The sequence below is a fragment of the Camellia sinensis genome, chromosome 2 (genome assembly GCF_055761805.1).
Source record: "Camellia sinensis isolate YWXY chromosome 2, ASM5576180v1, whole genome shotgun sequence".
Taxonomy (NCBI): Eukaryota; Viridiplantae; Streptophyta; class Magnoliopsida; order Ericales; family Theaceae; genus Camellia; species Camellia sinensis.
The window spans coordinates 219951883-219971573 of NC_138962.1; the positions used below are offsets into that span (position 1 = coordinate 219951883).

A 19691-nucleotide genomic window follows, 5' to 3' on the forward strand; every position below is an offset into this window, starting at 1 on the left:
GTGCATAATTATTTAATAATAACAAATGACTTTTTGCTAAATGTATAGATTATTTATAAAATATTGTCAACCATACCAGACACTTTTGCCTTGAGAAATAATTTTTTACGCTAAAATTGATCAAACTTTACATTCAATTAGTTTCTTCATAAAAAAATTTAGATAAATTAATAACATTACTGATTGAAAATGTCCAAAATCTATTTCAAATTATAATCATTGTAAAAAACAAGTTACATTCAAATTATTCACTAATATAATATTTCAAATTAAATTTATCACCTAATATTTTAGATAATTTTTGTGCATAGTATAGGTAAAAAATTACTAATTTTAATATTGATATATACAAGCAAATTTTGTATTGGTATAAGCCAAAAAAACTAAATAAATATATATTTTTTAATTATGTATAAAAGCCCCATTTTTACACTTTGCCTTGGCCCCCATAGAGTGAGGACCAACCTTACGTAACATTTGTTAAAAAATACATGACATGTAAAAGATAAATGTGTAACAAGGTGAGTCCTTATTAATATTGCGAGGCTCCACGACGGCCCATGCCCATGATTCAAACCACTTGAATCCTTCCCAAATGGACTTAAGTTGAGATCAAGTGCCGACAAACCAAACGGTGGAAAGTAGGCTTTTATGGTTCAAAGTTGTTCCCAAAAAAGCAAAGTTCTCAAATTTTACCTAAGCATTACTGAGACAAAGTAGGTTTTTCTGTATTCTGATAGACAAATAAAAAAACCCTACCATCCCCAACTGTACACTTGCATACTTGATTAAGAAAATGCAATTGTATGATCAGCTCCACAAGTAACAGGTACTATTTCATGACCATGTAATGCACTTGAGTAGGAAAAAGATGATCTTCAGCATCCACCATGACATAGCTGATCTTCCTCTTGCTGTCCCCAAGACAAAACAACATTTCCAGCTGTAAAATATCTACAAAGTCAGTTTGTCTTTTTGTTCATTCCATATGCTTCCCTATAGCATTGATCAGGAATAATAAAGATTAGAAAGTGTTTTATAGCGAATGAAAAGAGAGAATAGTAAAGATGAGGAAGTGTTTTTCGGAAAATGAAAACAGAAACAGAGAACGATACTAACTTGGTTTGAACTTTTTTGTTTTGTTTTCCAAAAAAAAAAACGAAGAAAATGAAAAATAAAAGCACTAACCTTTTGATGGTTTGTGTATCTGGTGTTCCAAGCTTTGAATATGTACTAAAATTTGCGATATTAGTTACTTCTGCATTCATGTTCCGCTATTTACTTTTGAATCCAAGGTTGTAAAATCTGTGACAATTGTAACAAGATGGGATTTGAAAGCTGCTAATGAATCATAAATTCATATAGATCAAATTACCTGACATAAATCTTTCAATGATTTTACTGAGTGGTATTCTTTATCCATTGAACGCTTTGCGTCGTCAAGCCATTTTGTGAATCGATTGACAAATTCATCCATGGTAATCATATTGTCAGCAACAAATAGTGTAAGATATCCTGAAATAGCTTAAAAGTCAATATGTTTTTTTGCAAAAAATTATTCACTTGACACACAGAAACATCACAAAATCAAGTATCTATATGTATAGGATTGGTCCTACACATATGATAATTATTATGCACAAATCAGCTAGTAAAACACAGGAAACTCATTCTAATCACATTAACAAAAATTAAAAGGAAAAAATAATAAAAAGAAGAGTTGATAACACCAAATAACATAAAACATCACTATACACATAGGGAAGAAGAACAAAACATCTATGTATAAACAGTATTAACAATGTTACAAAGTTAGGACGATGCACTACTCTGATTTGCATTAAAAAAAACTTGATCGTGATATTTATCCAAAAGAAGTTGATATTCCATCTCTAACTCTTCTTTAACAATGTTGTCAAAATGAATAACCAATTTCAAAGGTGGAGATTGAGAAAGAATATCGTGAAGCAAATTGTTTGAGGACTTATGCATGTTAACTCTTCTTTGACAATGTTGTCAAAATGAATAAGCAATTTCAAAGGTGGAGATTGAGAAAGAATATCATGAAGCAAATTGTTTGAGGACTTATGCATGTTAAGTCGGCGAAGAAGTACAAAGGCTTCATCCTTAAGCTAAGTGAAATCACCCACTGGTTCACTTGTAACAGAGGATTCAAATAGAGTAGGCTCACAATATTGAGGCTGAATAGATGACATCCTAAAAAGTTGGGATGAACAATGATCACCAGCAAGCATTTTGCCACGACATTGAAATCCAGCTATAGGTGATGAATGAGCTTTCATTTTGACTGCCATCAATAGGTTCATCCCGTAGTAGAAATCAACAAACAAAAGGAAATTTAAATTCAATTTGAGGATTCTAAAACAAACATAAAAGGGCATATAATCTAACTGAAAATAGAGCAAATAGAATTGCAAATATAAGATATAATATGAGGAAACAATGGGAAGTAAGATAGATGAATCAAGCTATGAAGTTACTGAAAGTGCAAACATAGACACCTCTTACTTTGTATAAAAAATAAACCCTTATAAAAGAAAACATAGTTATGCGATAGTGCTGAAACATGATTTTAGGTAGTAAGATTGAAAGGTAAATTATATGGCTCTTACTTTACCCCCTCAAAAAGAAAGTGAATATACAATTATAGCTCTTATTTCATCTCCCATGCGTTTCAGGAAGGAAAGTGAATATAAAATTTTATTGGCAATAATGAAAGAAGGGAGGATATGACTCTAGATGGAGCTGTATGTTGCAAAAAAATTCATTGAGTTGAATCCAAGTAGACATGTTCAAATTAATTAAATTGAGTTTTTCTGGGAATCTCTTGTTCTCTTATATGCAGCAGCTACATTCTAACTTCCAGGGAATTTGTCCCATGTTCAATATAATTGGACTGATATCATGCTCTTTATTCAACTGGCAAGCTCACTCTCTTGATTTTCAGTGTTATTTGAAGGCAAACTCATAAGAAATAAACCAGTGGAATGCAAATAATTCATCACTACTTAATAAAAGCAAAAAGTAAAGCAACGAAGTTGCATATGACTATTAATTTAGAATGGTCTTCAAAATGTAAGCAAAACACAACACAGAAGCAGAAAGTAGAAGATTGAATGTGAGAAAATTTAGGAATCATAATAGATTTTTTAATAGATACACTAAAGTGAATAACAATATATGCATGAATGTGTAGTGGATGATGTGCAGTAGACAACACAAGTGCATAAGAAATAAAACTCAGTACATTCCAGTTTTAAAATCAACAAAACACCCAATTAGGTCAATAACACCACCAATTGAGCTACCCTAATGGAGGAAAAAACTTAATGATTGATTGGGTTAACTGAAAAAATAAACTCTTACTTGATCAAGCGAACCAATCCCACCAATTTGCTTCATCATTTTTTAAAACATGGCCATTTGGAACCTTCTGAATAGACCATAAAACAAAATAAAAACTCACTCCCAAATTTGTTTTCTAAATGATGGTGACGAGTTGGCAAAATAGGGGAATCCTCTGGTATGGAAGACTGGTTTTTGAGAATCCATTTTGTTAAGGTGGTTGCATCAGCTGCTCATGAGATATGTTGCATTTTTCCAAATGTTGTGATTGTGATGTTTGTCGCTAACTACTTAATTTAAGATATTAAGGCACTCTCATTGGCCTCTTAAAACAATTTGGTGATGATTATAATTTTCACATAGTATATTAAGAAGTTACTAAAATTGGGAATGTATTTGTGGAGGGTAAATCGTTTTTTTTTTTTTTTTTTTTGAGTCTTTGGTTCAGAAAATAGAAGACAAAAATGTAGCATGAAAATTAAAGGTAAAGGGTGAAATTAAGAATTGAAAATTAAAGAAAGTAAGAAGTACTTCTACGTTTAACATAAGCAAACACAAAGCATTTATAACATATAAAGAATTAACAAGAACTTTTGTTAAAAAATTTAGGTCAATTCTAGAAGAGTTCTAAAGAGAGAGAAGTTCCTTCTATTCTCAATGTTTGAAAGTTTGATCATTTGGAAAAATTAAAAGCAAATTAAAGAAAGCAAATGTAATATCTTAGTTGTTGTGTGATGAGGTTTAAAAAAAGTAGATGATAGCAGATTTTGTATAAGTACCTTTTCGCGACATGATAGGAAGTGCAAAAGAGAATTTCAAGCTCACAACTAGGAAGGATTGTCTTCTCTCTGAGAGTAAAAAAAAGAAAAAAGAACAATTAATGAGTAGACAAACAACATAAGAAACTGTCACCTCTTGCATAAAATTAATAAGCTAAACAAAAGTCAAAATAGAGTAAAATATTTCCCTCTTAAGAAATTGAATTCATATAAAGTGATCACATATCAAAGAATGATTTATAATGATTATTATACATCAGATAGAGCAAGATTCTACAAATGTTCTCTGTGAGGCTGTGGAGAAACACCATGCTTCCATATTGGTTGTGGGTAGTCATGCTCATGGTTATGGAGTTATAAAAAGGTCTGGGATCCATCTTATCCCCAACACACAGGTGAAATTTAGATAATGCAAAAATTTATTGGAATTCATTGTGAAAGCACAAGGTTCAATTCATAATTGGAACATTGGTATATGTTTTACTAAAAAAATAATAATTATTATTTGAAAACATTGCCTGGTCAAAAGTGTGTACAGGTGGCTTAGGACTATAGAATGCAATTATTAAAGAGTTGTTGTCTAAACTTATTTTAAGGGACAAATTCTCTATTCTATGATCTGGTAAAAAGCTTCTCACTTGGACATACAAGGATGGTTAGAGAGGGGATGGAGGATGAAAGATGGACCAAATAATGTTCTTAGTTACATCATGTATAAGCCTCTTTTGATTTTAGGAAAGACAATTGTAGTGATCACAAAATAATCTACATTTATAAGCTCTATTAACATCGATTCTAAAGAGCTGGTGGGTCATACAACACTACTGCTCATTAACAACCTAGGAGGTCTAGCTTGAGTGTGAGGTTGGCCAGGCCAAGAAATGAGAATTCAAAAGCTCCTAATAAGCGTTGCCTTAGCTACTTATGAATAACCTGAGACATTTACAGCCCTATGCCTTGTACATGAAGCTCCACAGGATTTGTATGATGAACTGTCTGTCATAATCAATATATGTTCATTCAAGTGACTCCACATATCCTTCATTATATTTCTTGCAACCACAAGCTTTGACAAATTACAAAAATCACGTCTAGCAACGACTCCATAACATCGATGAAAATAAGCAGATTCTAGAAAGTGAAGTGTTTGACAAAACATTGAATGAGCATAGTATTGAAAATTTTGAGACTAATAATTGCTGGAAACTTGTGTTAATGTATATAATAAGATAGTGGCATGTATATAATATGATAGTGGTGTTGGTGGCAGATAGTGGCATGTATAGAATATGATAGTGGTGTTGGTGGCAGATAGTGGCATGTATATAATATGATAGTGGTAGATAGTGGTAATATATAATATGTAAGTGGCATATAATGGGTTATAATGATGTTTGTAATATCTCCTATATAAGGAGTGTCATTTGGTCTTATAAGATAAGAAGTTTTGAATATCACAAAAATATATTCCTTCTTCCTCATATTTTCGGAATTCTTCTTCCTCATATTTTCTAAGTTGGTATCAGAGCAACAAAAAACACAGCAGCCCTAAAACCGTCATAGCCATGTCGGAAGTCACGTCCGAAACCACTTCAACCCCTGCCGCTGCCATTCCGGTGAAAACGTCCAACTCTCACTCTGTCCAAATCACCACCATCCGCCTAAATGGTGATAATTTTCTCTGCTGGTCACAATCTGTCCGGATGTATATCCGTGGGCAAGGAAAGATCGGTTACATCACTGGTGACAAGAAGGCTCCTGCTGTTAATGATCCACTGTTCGACAGTTGGGACGCTGAAAACTCCATAGTTATGACATGGTTGGTCAATTCCATGGAGGAGGATATAAGCTCTAATTACATGTGCTATACTACTGCACAAGAGTTGTGGGATAATTGTGAGAATATGTGTTCTCCTCAGATTAGGAATCAGTGTCCTATGTTTATTAGACTTCTATATATCTCAGTAATGTATTCATGTAGGGTTAGGATTAGTGGTACTCTATATAAATGATGTATGTATTCTTTGTTCAAATTAATTCAATCTAATATACAGGTTGTTTAGAAATCTTACATGGTATCAGAGCTTTGTGATTCCTGATTTCGTGTTGGCTAGGGTTACGCACACTCTGGTTCAACTTGTTTGTGATTCATCTGTTTGATCGCGTTCTCTCTTTCTCGATTATCTGGTACATGATCAAACTCCTTTGGTTCGATCTCTGTTCGTGACTTGGGTGACCCATCTGTTTCATCTGCAAGGGCTTCTTTTGGATGCCTCGTCTCGCGAGTGAGTCGTCTCAGTTGACCCATCGAACTGCTCATCTCAGTCTCAGTCGTCCTCGCGGCTCATCGTGTCTCCGTCTTGGTCGACTCTTGTGGTCGTCTCTCTGTGGTCGCCTTTCTGTGCTTCGTGACTCCTGGGGTCGTCTCTCTGTGGTCGGCTCTCTAGTAATCTGGTTCGTCTGCCTCTGTGCTTCGTGATCTCTGTCTGAGATCTTCGCGAGCTCCGTCTGAAATCAATCTCAGCTTCAGTCTCTCTCTCTCTCTCTGCTTCGCGATCGCTGTGCTTCAACTTGGGTATTTCCATTTAAAACCCTTATTCCTGTTTTGGCCCATTTATTAAGTTATTAGTATACTTTGACCCATTAATCTTTTATTACAATAATGGACCCTAAAATTCAAGCCATTAAATGTAAACTCAATGGTGGTAATTATGCCTATTGGGCCAGTGTTATGAAAAATTTTCTTCTTGGTCAAAAAAAATGGGGCTATGTTTCTGGTTCTGCTCCTCGTCCATCGGACCCAAAGGTAGAAGGGTATCTGTCTTCTTGTGACACTTGGGATTGTGATAATGCCCAAGTTCTTACCTGGTTTCACAACTCTGTGGATGACCGTATTGGAATGATGTTTTCCAAGTACAGTACTGCCAAGGAAGTGTGGGATTATTTACTCGGTGTTTATCAACAGTCCAATTTTGCCAAGCGGTATGAGTTGGAAACAACTATTCAGGGTGCTCGTCAGCGGGATCAAACTATTCAGGACTTTTATATTGAGATGACAGGTCTCTGGGATCAGTTGGCTCTTATGGAACCACCTAGTCTCAAGATATTAGACGCTTATATTGAGTTTCGGGAACAGGGTCGTTTAGTCCAGTTCTTAACAGCTCTCTCCCCTCAGTATGAGGCTATTCGAGGTGGCATCCTTCACCGATCTCCTCTTCCCTCTGTGGATGCTATTGTTCGTGAACTCCTCTCCGAGGAAACCCGTCTTAAGACGGCCAGTCAGACTTTGTCTCCTTCTGTGTTCTTGGCTCCTGCCAAGCCGCCCTTGTTATCGACCCCTCCTTCTCATCAACTTCAGGCCACTGCGAAACCCAAGAGAGGACCATTAGGGCTAGATGAGTGTGCTTTCTGCCATCAGAGGGGTCATTGGAAGAACAATTGTCCTAAAAAGGGACGTCAGCCTGCTCCGTCTTCTCAGACACAGTTCCGCGGTACTACTTCGAGTACTTTCCGACCTCCTGCTGCTTACACTGCATCTACTCCGGCTCCCGATCCTGACTTGGCTTCCCTAAGTGCTCAGGTTGCACAACTTCAGCATATCTTGTCCACCTCTCAGTCATCCCCATCTGCCTCCGCTCTTACCTCTCTTCATTCAGGTTTGCTTGGGTCCTCTTCAGGTATCTCTTCTTCTGTTTGGATTTTTGATTCTGGAGCCTCACATCATATGACTCCTCACCTTTCTTTACTCCAAAATTGTATTCCCCCACCCGTTCCTATTACTATTAATACTGCTAATGGATCTGGTATGTCTGTTTTATCTGTTGGGTCTGTCTTACCCTCTGCCATGTCTGCTGTTACTATTCCTTCTGTCTTTTATGTTCCTCAGTTATCTGTCAGTTTGTTATCTATCAGTCAACTTGATGCGTCTGGTTTTGATGTTATCTTTTCCTCTTCTGTCTGTTGTGTGCAGGATCGGGTGTCAAAGAAGCAGATTGGGATCGGCCGTAGAATTGGAGATCTCTATGTGGTTGAAAGCTTGCATCTCCCCTTATCCACCTCTCCAGCTGCACTTTCCTCGTTTCAATTAGATTCTCAGTCGAGTCAGTTTTACTTATGGCATTCTCGTCTTGGTCATTTGTCTGTTGACCGCTTACGGTCTTTAGCTCAGTCAGGATTGTTGGGTAAAGTTTCTCCTAGTCAAATTGATGAATGTCGGGGGTGTAAACTTGCTAAAATGTCAGCTTTACCTTTTAATAAAAGTACGTCTATTTCTGTTTCTCCTTTCTCTCTTGTGCATACTGATGTCTGGGGACCCTCTCCTGTTCTTACTAAAGGGGGTTCAGTATATTATGTGTCTTTTGTAGATGATTGCACCCGTTACACGTGGGTTTATCTTATGACTCATAAGTCTGACTTCTACCAAATATATCGTACTTTCCAGTCTATGGTCACTACACAGTTTGGATCTACTATTAAATTGTTGCGGTCTGACTTGGGTGGGGAATACTTTAAAACTGAATTCTGTGAATATTTGGCCAACTTGGGTACCATTCACCAAACTTCTTGTACTGATACACCTGCCCAAAATGGCCGAGCTGAGCGTAAACACCGTCATCTTCTTGAGACAGCTAGATCTCTTCTTCTCTCTGCCTCCGTTCCAGCTCCGTTTTGGGGTGAGGCAGTTCTTACTGCTGCTTTTCTTCTCAATCGTATGCCTACCCCCCTTCTTTCGGGTCGATCTCCTTATGAGGCTCTCTTTTCTCAACCTCCTAATTACTCCCTCCTTCGTGTATTTGGGTCTGCGTGTTTTGTCCTTTTACCCCGTAAAGATAGGACTAAACTTAGTGCCCGATCTGTCCTATGTGTTTTTTTGGGATATAGTCTCACTCAGAAAGGTTATCGCTGTTATGACCCTGTTTCTCGTCGCCTTTATGTCTCCCGCCATGTTGCCTTTCTCGAACGTCTATCTTACTTTCAGCTTCCTCCTCTCACCGCCCCAGTTTCCAAAGAGGATTTGGTTCATATTGATCCATTTCCTTCTGAGGTCCCATCTGATGAGTACATCTCCACAGTTCCTCCTGAGCTTATTCCATCTTCTCCTTCTGCTTCACCTCTGACTACTTCTCCTCCTTCGCCTCCTCCTTCGCCTTCTCCTTCTCTTTCTTCTTCTCCTCCGTTGTTAGTTTATTCTCGTCGCAAGGCTCCTCCTCTACAAGTTGTCTCTACCCCTGCTGCTGATCCTCTTGCTTCTGACGACTCTGATCCTGCTGCACACCGATATCCTCCTCGAGCGCGTCATCCTCCACAAAGGTTGGGTTGGTCTAATACTTGTTTTTCTGCTTCCTATCGTACCTTTTTGTCTGCTATTCACTCTTTTGCAGAACCTCAGTCTTACAAGGAGGCCTGTCAGGATCCTCATTGGGTTCAAGCTATGGAGGATGAGTTGTTTGCTCTACAGAAAACGAGTACTTGGGAGTTAGTTCCTTTACCTGTTGGTAAGAATCTAGTTGGTTGCAAATGGGTCTACAAAGTCAAGACTCATTCTGATGGCTCTCTTGAGCGCTACAAAGCTCGTCTGGTGGCCAAAGGTTTCTCCCAAGAGTATGGTATTGATTATGAGGAGACATTTGCTCCTGTTGCCAAGATGACTACTGTCCGTACTTTGATCTCTGTCGCTGCTGTTCGTTCTTGGCCCCTTTATCAGATGGATGTTAAGAATGCTTTTCTTAATGGCACTCTCACTGAGGAGGTTTACATGCGTCCTCCCCCTGGTCTTCACCATTCCTCTGGCCAAGTCTGTCGTCTTCGGCGTGCTCTATATGGTCTGAAGCAGTCTCCTCGTGCTTGGTATGATCGCTTTCAGACTGCTGTTACCGAGCTTGGGTTTCATCCTTCTGCTTCCGACTCTGCTTTATTTCTAAGACATACCTCGGCTGGTTTTGTTGCTCTCTTACTATATGTAGATGATATGATCATCACTGGCTCTGACTCTTCTGCTATCTCCGAGGTCAAGCAGCATCTCTTTCGCACCTTCGAAATGAAGGATCTGGGACCATTGCGGTATTTTCTTGGCATTGAGGTGGCTTCTTCTCCCAAGGGTTACTTTCTGTCCCAGGCTAAGTATGCTAACGAGGTTATTCATCGTGCCAGACTTACTGACACTAAGCTGTCTGATACCCCCATTGAACTTAATGTAAAGCTCAACACTACTGATGGGGTTCCTCTAGATGATCCTACGTTGTATCGCGAGCTTGTGGGTTGCTTAGTCTATCTGACCGTTACTCGCCCTGATCTTGCCTATGCTGTCCATGTGATTAGTCAGTTTGTTTCTGCCCCTCGCTCTACACATTGGGCTGCTTTGCTTCGAATTCTTCGTTATCTTCGCAGTACTATCTTTCAGGGCTTGCTGTTCTCTTCTACTTCTTCCTTAGATTTGGTGGCTTATGCTGATGCTGATTGGGCTGGTGATGTTAATGATCGTAAATCTACTTCTGGTTTCTGTATGTTTCTTGGTGATTCCCTAATTTCTTGGAAAAGCAAGAAACAGACTGTTGTTGCCCGTTCTACTGCCGAAGCTGAGTATCGTGCTATGGCTCATGCTACTGCTGAAATTGTCTGGCTTCGTCAGCTCTTATCTGAGTTGGGCGTCCCTCAATCTTCCCCAACCTCTCTCTATTGTGACAACCGAAGTGCTATTCAAATTGCTCATAATACTGTCTTCCATGAACGGACAAAACATATTGAGATTGATTGTCACTTCGTCCGTCAGCATCTGCAGTCTGGCTTTATCTCGCTTCCTTTTGTCTCTTCGGCTCTGCAACTTGCTGACTTCTTCACTAAGACTCACACCACTGCTCGGTTTCGGTTTTTTCTTGACAAACTCTCTGTGTTTTCTGCTAAAACACCTTGAGTTTGAGCGGGGGTGTGAGAATATGTGTTCTCCTCAGATTAGGAATCAGTGTCCTATGTTTATTAGACTTCTATATATCTCAGTAATGTATTCATGTAGGGTTAGGATTAGTGGTACTCTATATAAATGATGTATGTATTCTTTGTTCAAATTAATTCAATCTAATATACAGGTTGTTTAGAAATCTTACAATAATGTTAGTCAGATGTATTCTGACCTAGGAAATCAATCTCAAGTTTTCGAATTAACTTTGAAGTTGGGAGAGATTCGTCAAGGAGATGATTCCGTCACCAAATATTTCAATTCGTTGAAAAGGTTGTGGCAGGATCTTGACATCTTCAACACATACGAATGGAAATCGGTTGACGACTGCAACCACCACAAGAAAACTATGGAAGACAGCCGTATTTACAAGTTTCTTGCCGGCCTCAACATTGAGTTCGATGAAGTGCGAGGAAGAATTATTGGCAGACCTCCTCTCCCATCCATTGGCGAAGTATTTGCCGAAGTCAGAAGGGAAGAGAGCCGAAGGAGCGTCATGCTTAAGAAAAAAGGTATTGGTGAATCAATTGAAATTTTTGCTTTAATTAGCGATGCTGCGGCCAACAAGGCTGCAAATTACCAGCGCAGGTTTGATAATAAGCCACGGGTCTGGTGTGATTTTTGCAACAAGCCTCGCCATACACGCAAAACGTGTTGGAAGATCCATGGCAAACCTGTCAACTGTAAAAGCAGCAAACAAGGAGAGAAGAATCGTGGCTTTCCTACCGTTAATGAAGCCGATTCAGGTCCCTTTAACAAAGAGCAGATTGATCAACTCTTAAAGCTGATAAAATCCAACTCCTCATCCGGTACTTCTAGTGTTTTGTTGGCACAAACAGGTAGAAATCCTAAAGCCTTCTCTTGCCTAAACTTCTCTCCGTGGATCATAGATTCCGGTGCCTCCGATCGCATGACTAGTTTTTCCCATTTATTTAGTACCTATTTCCCTTGTTCTAGTCATGACAAAATCAGAATAGCCGATGGTAGTTTTTCACCTATTGCAGGAAAAGGATTTATTAAACTAACTGAGAAAATTAATCTCAATGCTGTTCTTCACGTCCCTAACTTAGCCTGCAACCTTTTGTCTGTCAGTAAACTATCTAAGGATTCTAATTGTCGTGTTACATTTTTTGAATCTCATTGTGAATTTCAGGACTAGAACTCGGGGATGATGATTGGGCGTGCTAGGATGCTTGAAGGTCTTAACTACTTTGATGAAGTACCTGTTAGTAATAAAAAAGCTCAGAGCTTTAATAGTACTAGTTCAATCTCTGTTCGAGAAAAAATAATGCTATGGCACTATAGGCTAGGACATCCTAGTTTTCTTTATCTGAAACATTTATTTCCAGAATTATTTAAAGGGATTGATTGTTCTTCTTTTCATTGTGAAAGTTGCATTTTTGCAAAATTTCATCGCTCTACTTATTTGCCAAAACCTTACCAGGCTTCCAAACCTTTTTATTTGATTCATAGTGATGTTTGGGGCCATTCTAAAATCACTACTCTTTCTGGTAAAAGATGGTTTGTTACATTTATTGATGACCATACCCGCTTATGTTGGATTTATTTGATGAATAAAAAATCTGACGTGAAAAATTTATTCACAAATTTTTACAATATGATTGAAAACCAATTTCAAACCAAAATTGGTATTTTACATTCTGATAATGGAACAGAATATTTCAATGAGCAGTTGGGTGAGTTTTTGGAAAAAAAAGGGATTTTTCATCAATCTACATGTCGGGATACCTCTCAACAAAATGGCATTGCAGAACGAAAAAATAAACATTTACTTGAAGTAGCACGTGCTATAATGTTTTACATGCATATTCCTAAATATTTATGGGGTGAAGCAATTTTAACAGCCTCTTATTTGATAAACAAGATGCCTACAAAGGTGTTAACATACAAAACACCTTTTGATTGTCTCAAAACTTTTTTTCCTGACTCGAGGTTGTTTTCTGATTTACCCGCCAAAGTTTTTGGATGTACTGCCTATGTTCATGTTCCCAGTCAATTTCGTTCAAAACTTGACCCCCGTGCTATAAAATGTGTTTTTTTGGGTTATTCCTCAAACAAAAAGGGGTATAAGTGTTTCGATCCTCAAACCAAGAAATTTCATGTGAATATGGATGTGTCATTTGTGGAAACAAAATCCTATTTCCCCAACACTTCTCTTCAGGGGGAGACAAGTGGAGTAGAAGACCGTTTTTGGGATATTTCTATCCCGCTCCCCAATGTCATTTATCCTACACAAAAACCACATCTGTCTGATAATGATCACTTAGGAGAACCAAGTTCTATGGTGCCTAGTCAAGAAGATTCTTGTTTAGGGGGAGAAGTACTACAAAATGATCTAAATTCTAAGCTTCAGGTTTATACTAGGAAGCGATTTCATCTGAGGAATAATGACCCGAATGTCCATCCTAATGACCCGAATGTCCACCTGAGTTCTGGCATCAAAATTTTAGGTAATCCTATTCCTTCTATTTCCGACCTTGATGTTCCTATAGCAATTAGGAAAGGTGTCCGAAATTGCATTAAACATCCTATTGCAAATTACCTCTCCTATCAAAGACTGTCTAAAAACCATAGAGCTTTCACATCTAGGATTTCACACTTGTTTGTTCCAAGGAATATACAGGAAGCATTGGATGATCCGAATTGGAAATTAGCAGTCATGGAGGAGATGAATGCTTTAAGGAGAAGTGGTACTTGGGAGATAGTTGATCTACCCAAAGACAAGAAAACAGTTGGGTGTGAATGGGTGTTTACGATAAAATGTAACGCAGATGGAAGCGTTGAGAGATACAAGGCGAGACTGGTGGCTAAAGGCTTCACTCAAACTTATGGGATCGACTATTAGGAGACGTTTGCTCCTGTTGCTAAATAAATTCCATCAGAGTACTGTTATCTCTTGCAGTAAATTCAGATTGGCCTCTACATCAACTTGACATTAAAAATGCATTTCTCAATGGTGATCTTGAAGAGGAGGTGTTCATGAGCCTACCGCCGGGATTTGAGCAGAGACTTGGAAGCGTCAGAGTATGCAGATTGAACAAGTCATTATACGGACTCAAACAATCACCAAGAGCGTGGTTTGAACGCTTTGGGAAGGCAGTTATCAGTTGTGGCTTCTCGCAGAGTCAAGCAGATCACACAATATTTTATAAACATTCAAAAGACAGTAAAATTGCAATTTTGATTGTTTATGTTGATGACATCATTTTAACTGGTAATGATGAAGCAGAGTTAGCAGCCCTCAAAGAGAAACTCGCAAAAGAATTTCACATTAAGGATCTGGGAGCCCTCAAGTATTTCCTCGGAATGGAATTTGCAAGATCCAAGGAAGGTATATTCGTTAATCAGAGAAAATATGTTCTTGATCGCCTTGGAGAAACAGGTATGCTTGGTTGTAAGATGGTGGAGACTCCGATCGAGCCTAACTTGAAGTTACAAGCTGCTAAGGCTGAAGAAGTCAAAGAGAGGGAACAATATCAGCGACTTGTAGGGAAATTGATTTACTTGTCTCATACGCGGCCTGATATTGCCTTTGCAGTCAGCATGGTAAGTCAGTTCATGCACTCACCAGGGGCAGAGCACTTTGAGGCCGTTTATAAGATCTTAAGATATTTGAAAGGAACTCCAGGGAGAGGCTTACTGTTCAAGAAACATGGACATCTTCAAGTTGAAGTATACACAGATGCAGACTGGACAGGAAGTGTTACAGACAGGAGATCAACATCCGGATACTGCTCCTTTGTAGGTGGGAACCTAGTTACATGGCGGAGTAAAAAACAGAATGTGGTAGCTAGAAGTAGTGCAGAAGCAGAGTTCAGAGCTGTTGCCCATGGAATCTGTAAAGTAATGTGGATTAAAAGAATTCTTGAAGAATTAAAGCTTTCTCACCCGACACCTATGAAGGTCTATTGTGACAACAAAGCAGCTATATCTATAGCTCATAATCCAGTTCTACATGATCGCACTAAACATATAGAAGTGGATAAACATTTCATCAAGGAGAAAATCAATGCTGGCATAATCTGTATGACCTACCTTCCAATAGGTGAACAATTAGCTGATGTGCTAACGAAGGGACTACACAAGAAGCAATTTGATAAGCTGACTAGCAAGCTGGCTATGGAAGATATCTTCAAACCAGCTTGAGGGGGAGTGCTGGAAACTTGTGTTAATGTATATAATAAGATAGTGGCATGTATATAATATGATAGTGGTGTTGGTGGCAGATAGTGGCATGTATAGAATATGATAGTAGTGTTGGTGGCAGATAGTGACATGTATATAATATGATAGTGGTAGATAGTGGTAATATATAATATATAAGTGGCATATAATGGGTTATAATGATGTTTGTAATATCTCCTATATAAGGAGTGTCATTTGGTCTTGTAAGATAAGAAGTTTTGAATATCACAAAAATATATTCCTTCTTCCTCATATTTTCGGAGTTCTTCTTCCTCATATTTTCTAAGTATAATTCATGTCAAATCCAAGAGAGGTGTGTTGTGTGTGTGTAAACAGGTCAAATACTTAAGCTAACCCATGCACCTCCCTATCATTATCACGATTAGTTTGCGATGGAGTCACAAGTAAAGTAAAAGTTTCATACCAAGGAATGCTTGTGGGGTTACAAGTAATGCACTTTTCTATAAACTGTGTTTAAGCCATTTTTGCACCATTTAAGGTAATCTAATTATCAAACAAATTGGTGCACAATATAGTATTTACACCAGTTTCGATTAAAGAACATAATCTCCAAGTTGCAGATTCTCTAAGAAGAGCTCTTAGTTTTGCACAATATAGCACATGCCCATGAATTGATGTAATATGTAATTTGGAAGAATGTGATTATAAACCTTGTGAAATTCATAATATAGATCAAAATGTATAAATAAAATAGAGGCTATAACATTGCACATGATAGAGGTCAAGAATAAGAAGTCCTTCAAAATAGTGATGCAGATATTTTAGATCTTCAAGTTTTTTCTTTTCTTTTCAAGTATCAGTACCAAAATCTCTTGAATTTGTTTTTCTTGAGGAGATCTGTGTGTAGACAGTAATCCTGGAAAACCTTCAAATTTAAATTTTAATCCAATGGTCATTCTATTCCTACCAAAACCTAACCATTAAACAAGGATACATAACAATAAACAGGAAAACAAAATAAGAGAAAATGAAGGAGCACTTCATACTTATCAAGAATGCAAGCAATTTTTAATTTTTAATTTTTTTTTTTTTTTTTTTTCAGTTTTTGCTATTGCGCCAAATGTTTCCACCTGCAATAATGGTCACTATCAACACTGGCTAGAATATTGGATATGCAGATGAGATATTGGCATTAATAAAATATAAGCTAAGAAGATTAAGATACAACTATGTGTAGAGGAGAGAAAAAAATCCACTGCTGGGTCATAAATGCTAGCAGAAGGAAGCCAACAATAGGTTCTAGTTTTAGTGATCACATTACCCATCCCATTTGAAATTGGTCAGTACTCACTTCAACATGCAAGAAGTGATGCATGTTCTTATCTCTACTAATATTATGGTTCAGTTTAAAACCTTAACAATACAATACAAATTGTTTCATAATCTAATAAAAACTTTTAGGTTATGTTTGACTGGGCGGACTGGATTAAATGATATTAACATTTTATAAATCCCTCTGGAATGTGTATCACATCCTAACGTTTCGATTGTTTTAGGATTATGAGGACGGATTGAGAAAATCTATCAAATTTTCAATTTAACTAATTAATATGAATACTTTCTTAGTTTGAACTTCTTTTATTATGGGGAATACTATGTCTGGATGAACTATTAGTCTAGATCCCAATTTTCTTAGCCAAACATCAGATTATGCATTTTGTTGGATTATTAATCTACTCTCAAGGTCATGTCCACCAAACAAACATGGGCCTTCGTGTTTACTTAGAAAATTCAAAACATATCAAGTGGAAGGTAAATTACTTGTCAATTTGACGATATCAAGCATTTTAACTTCATTGCAATCATGCAGTACTATAAAGACAAAACAGTACATTGTCCTTCTAGTGGACCAAAGAACTTTTGGAACACACCTGGAGATGTAAATATGTGCACATGAGGATCGAAGATCTAACCTTAAGATCACATCTATGTCTTGATTAGAAAACTTTAGGCAGTATTATTAGCAACTAATGGACTTGGATTTTATTAGGCCATCCCTCTTTTCTTGAACATCATCTGATAAATGACATTCAACAAAGACATTTAAAATTTCACAATCATAAAAGAAAGAATGAGGAAGAGTGTCAAAACTCATAACTAAAAAGTTAAGCCATTACCAATTGTCAAGCTGTGCAGAACAGTACATAAGTTGAGTATAAGAGGACCAAATAAACCACTTGGAAAATAATAAATTAGTTTAGTCAAATTCAATATGATTGAATGGTTGTTTTTTTTTTTTTTTTTGTTGACAAAAAAAAAAAAATACAGATTGTAAGAATTAAGTCTCAAGAATTAAGGACCAATTTACCAAACAAGTTTTGATGTGTAACTTGGTCCATATAAAGAATTAAAGCGAAAAGTTCTTTTTATGAACTCAAGTTGGCTTCATTCTTTGCCAGACCAGGAAAGATTTATAGTCATTTATTACACAATAGCATGTGACTTGAGTATATGTATTCCTTGAAATCCCCAAATTCATTACGGATTTCTTACATGTCAAAATTCAGGGGTTGCATTTGGATTTACAAATTTTTCTCACAAAATTTGTTCACTTAAAAAAGGACTGTTTTGCATGAGTCAAATTCTCCTAATCCTCTTGGCATCTTGGTTCTAAACAATCCTAAACTAATTAAATCTATCATCAATTCACCAACTATTGAAAATGTAATTCGAAAATTTACAAGTAGAAATACTTTATGAAGTCAATGTTTCAACACAAACACTAAGAATACTTTGAAAGAGTTCTAAAGATGTGGTAAGCTTACTTTCATTTCATGTGAGCTAGCTAAAGTCAGAAGGGCAGAGCAAAGGAAAAACTATAACCCAGAAAATAGACAAGAAAGAATTCGTATTAATATGGAGGACAAAAGTTGGGGAAAAAAAACTCAGCAATTATGAAAAAGAATGGTACCATTGCATGTTCAAGAAATTATGAAGTCCCAATAATTCCATAAATTTTACCACCAATTTCAAATTTGTTTTTTGCAGATTAACACTAAATTGTTATTTCCCCCAAGGAAAACAAGCAATAACTTCTCAGATAAGTCATAAACCGAGTGACAAGCCAAACAATTTCAATCATAGAAGACATCTAAAAATCAAACCATTTCTCTATTTTTTTTGGTAGGTAAGTCATATATAAACAAACAAGAATTAAATCACTGACTGGTGACACTTCAATTATTCCCCACCCACCAACCTAGATGCAGTCAGTGCATCTCAAGGTTTTGTTTATCTCTGAAGTTATATGCGAGTTACCCTACTGACACTGTGTTTAGTTGGGAGATTTGAGAAGGGATTTGAAAAAAAAAAAGAAAAAAAGTGTGTGAAATTAGATAAAATGTAGGAATATTTTATTTACATTTTACCTGTCTTTTCTATTTCCATTTCCCTTTCTAAATCCCCAACCAAACACAGTATGAAAGAATCATGTGAAGGTGCAAAGTAAAGCTTCAGCCAGTTGTGCACAGTATGAAAGAATCATGTGAAGGTGCAAAGTAAAGCTTCAGCTTGGAGGATTTAGGAAGGGATTTGAAAAGAAAAAAAGAAAAGATAGGTAAAACGTAAATAAAATATGCTTACATTTTGCCTAATTTTATAAACTTTTACTCACATTTCACCTAGTTCAATTACCATCCATCATCTTGGCTGATTTGTGTATCCTAATTGTTAGCTGAACAATAGGGAAAATTTCCCAATCCCCCATGGCTGTGAAAACATAAAAAATCTCTAGAGAGAGAAGCTCTCAACTCTAGACTAGATAGAGAACCCTTTTTGTTAGGTCTCTTCTTTCCAAAATCAAACCATTTCAGAACTGAATTCAAAACTATTTCACTCATCAGATTAGAGAAGAACCAGATTTCAGAAAAATAGAGAGAGCAATGGAAGTTTTGTTACCTGTGATGATGGTGGCCCGGAGCGAGAGCTGTTCGACATCCTCGATTGCCGTTGAGAGAGAGGGGCTGTGAGTTTGAGACAGCAACACAGAATTCTGAGAGAACAGATTGAGAAAATATAGAGACGCGGCTCTCTCGCACTCACCAAAAACTGTAGCAAAAGGTGACGTGGCTGCTTCTCACAAATTACTGTACAAGAGCTATGAATTGGCTTGGAAAATACAAGAGCGGCAAAACAGGCAAATGAAAGAGCCACAAACACTGTACTGTAGCATAATCAACTCCCTCTTATATAATACTGTATAGATATGGATATCTATATAAAAAAAAAAATAGAAGGGTAAATTACAAATGCATCTCTTGAAATTTATTTAAATTATAAATTATTTTATATAATTTTAGAAATTATATTATGTTTCTTAAGATTTTTAATTTCATAATAAATAGATACTTTTATTAATTAATCATCAA

At 36.9% G+C, this 19691-nt stretch overlaps 1 long non-coding RNA gene across 1 annotated transcript; it reads right to left on the reverse strand.

Moving 5' to 3' along the window:
- Positions 1–384: 384 nt before the first annotated feature.
- Positions 385–19352, reverse strand: LOC145820652 (uncharacterized). The gene is made up of 4 exons (XR_014362617.1): positions 19222–19352; positions 4146–4214; positions 1376–1515; positions 385–943 (listed from the first exon to the last, which is right to left on the reverse strand). It is a non-coding gene; the product is annotated as an uncharacterized LOC145820652 (long non-coding RNA).
- Positions 19353–19691: the final 339 nt, after the last annotated feature.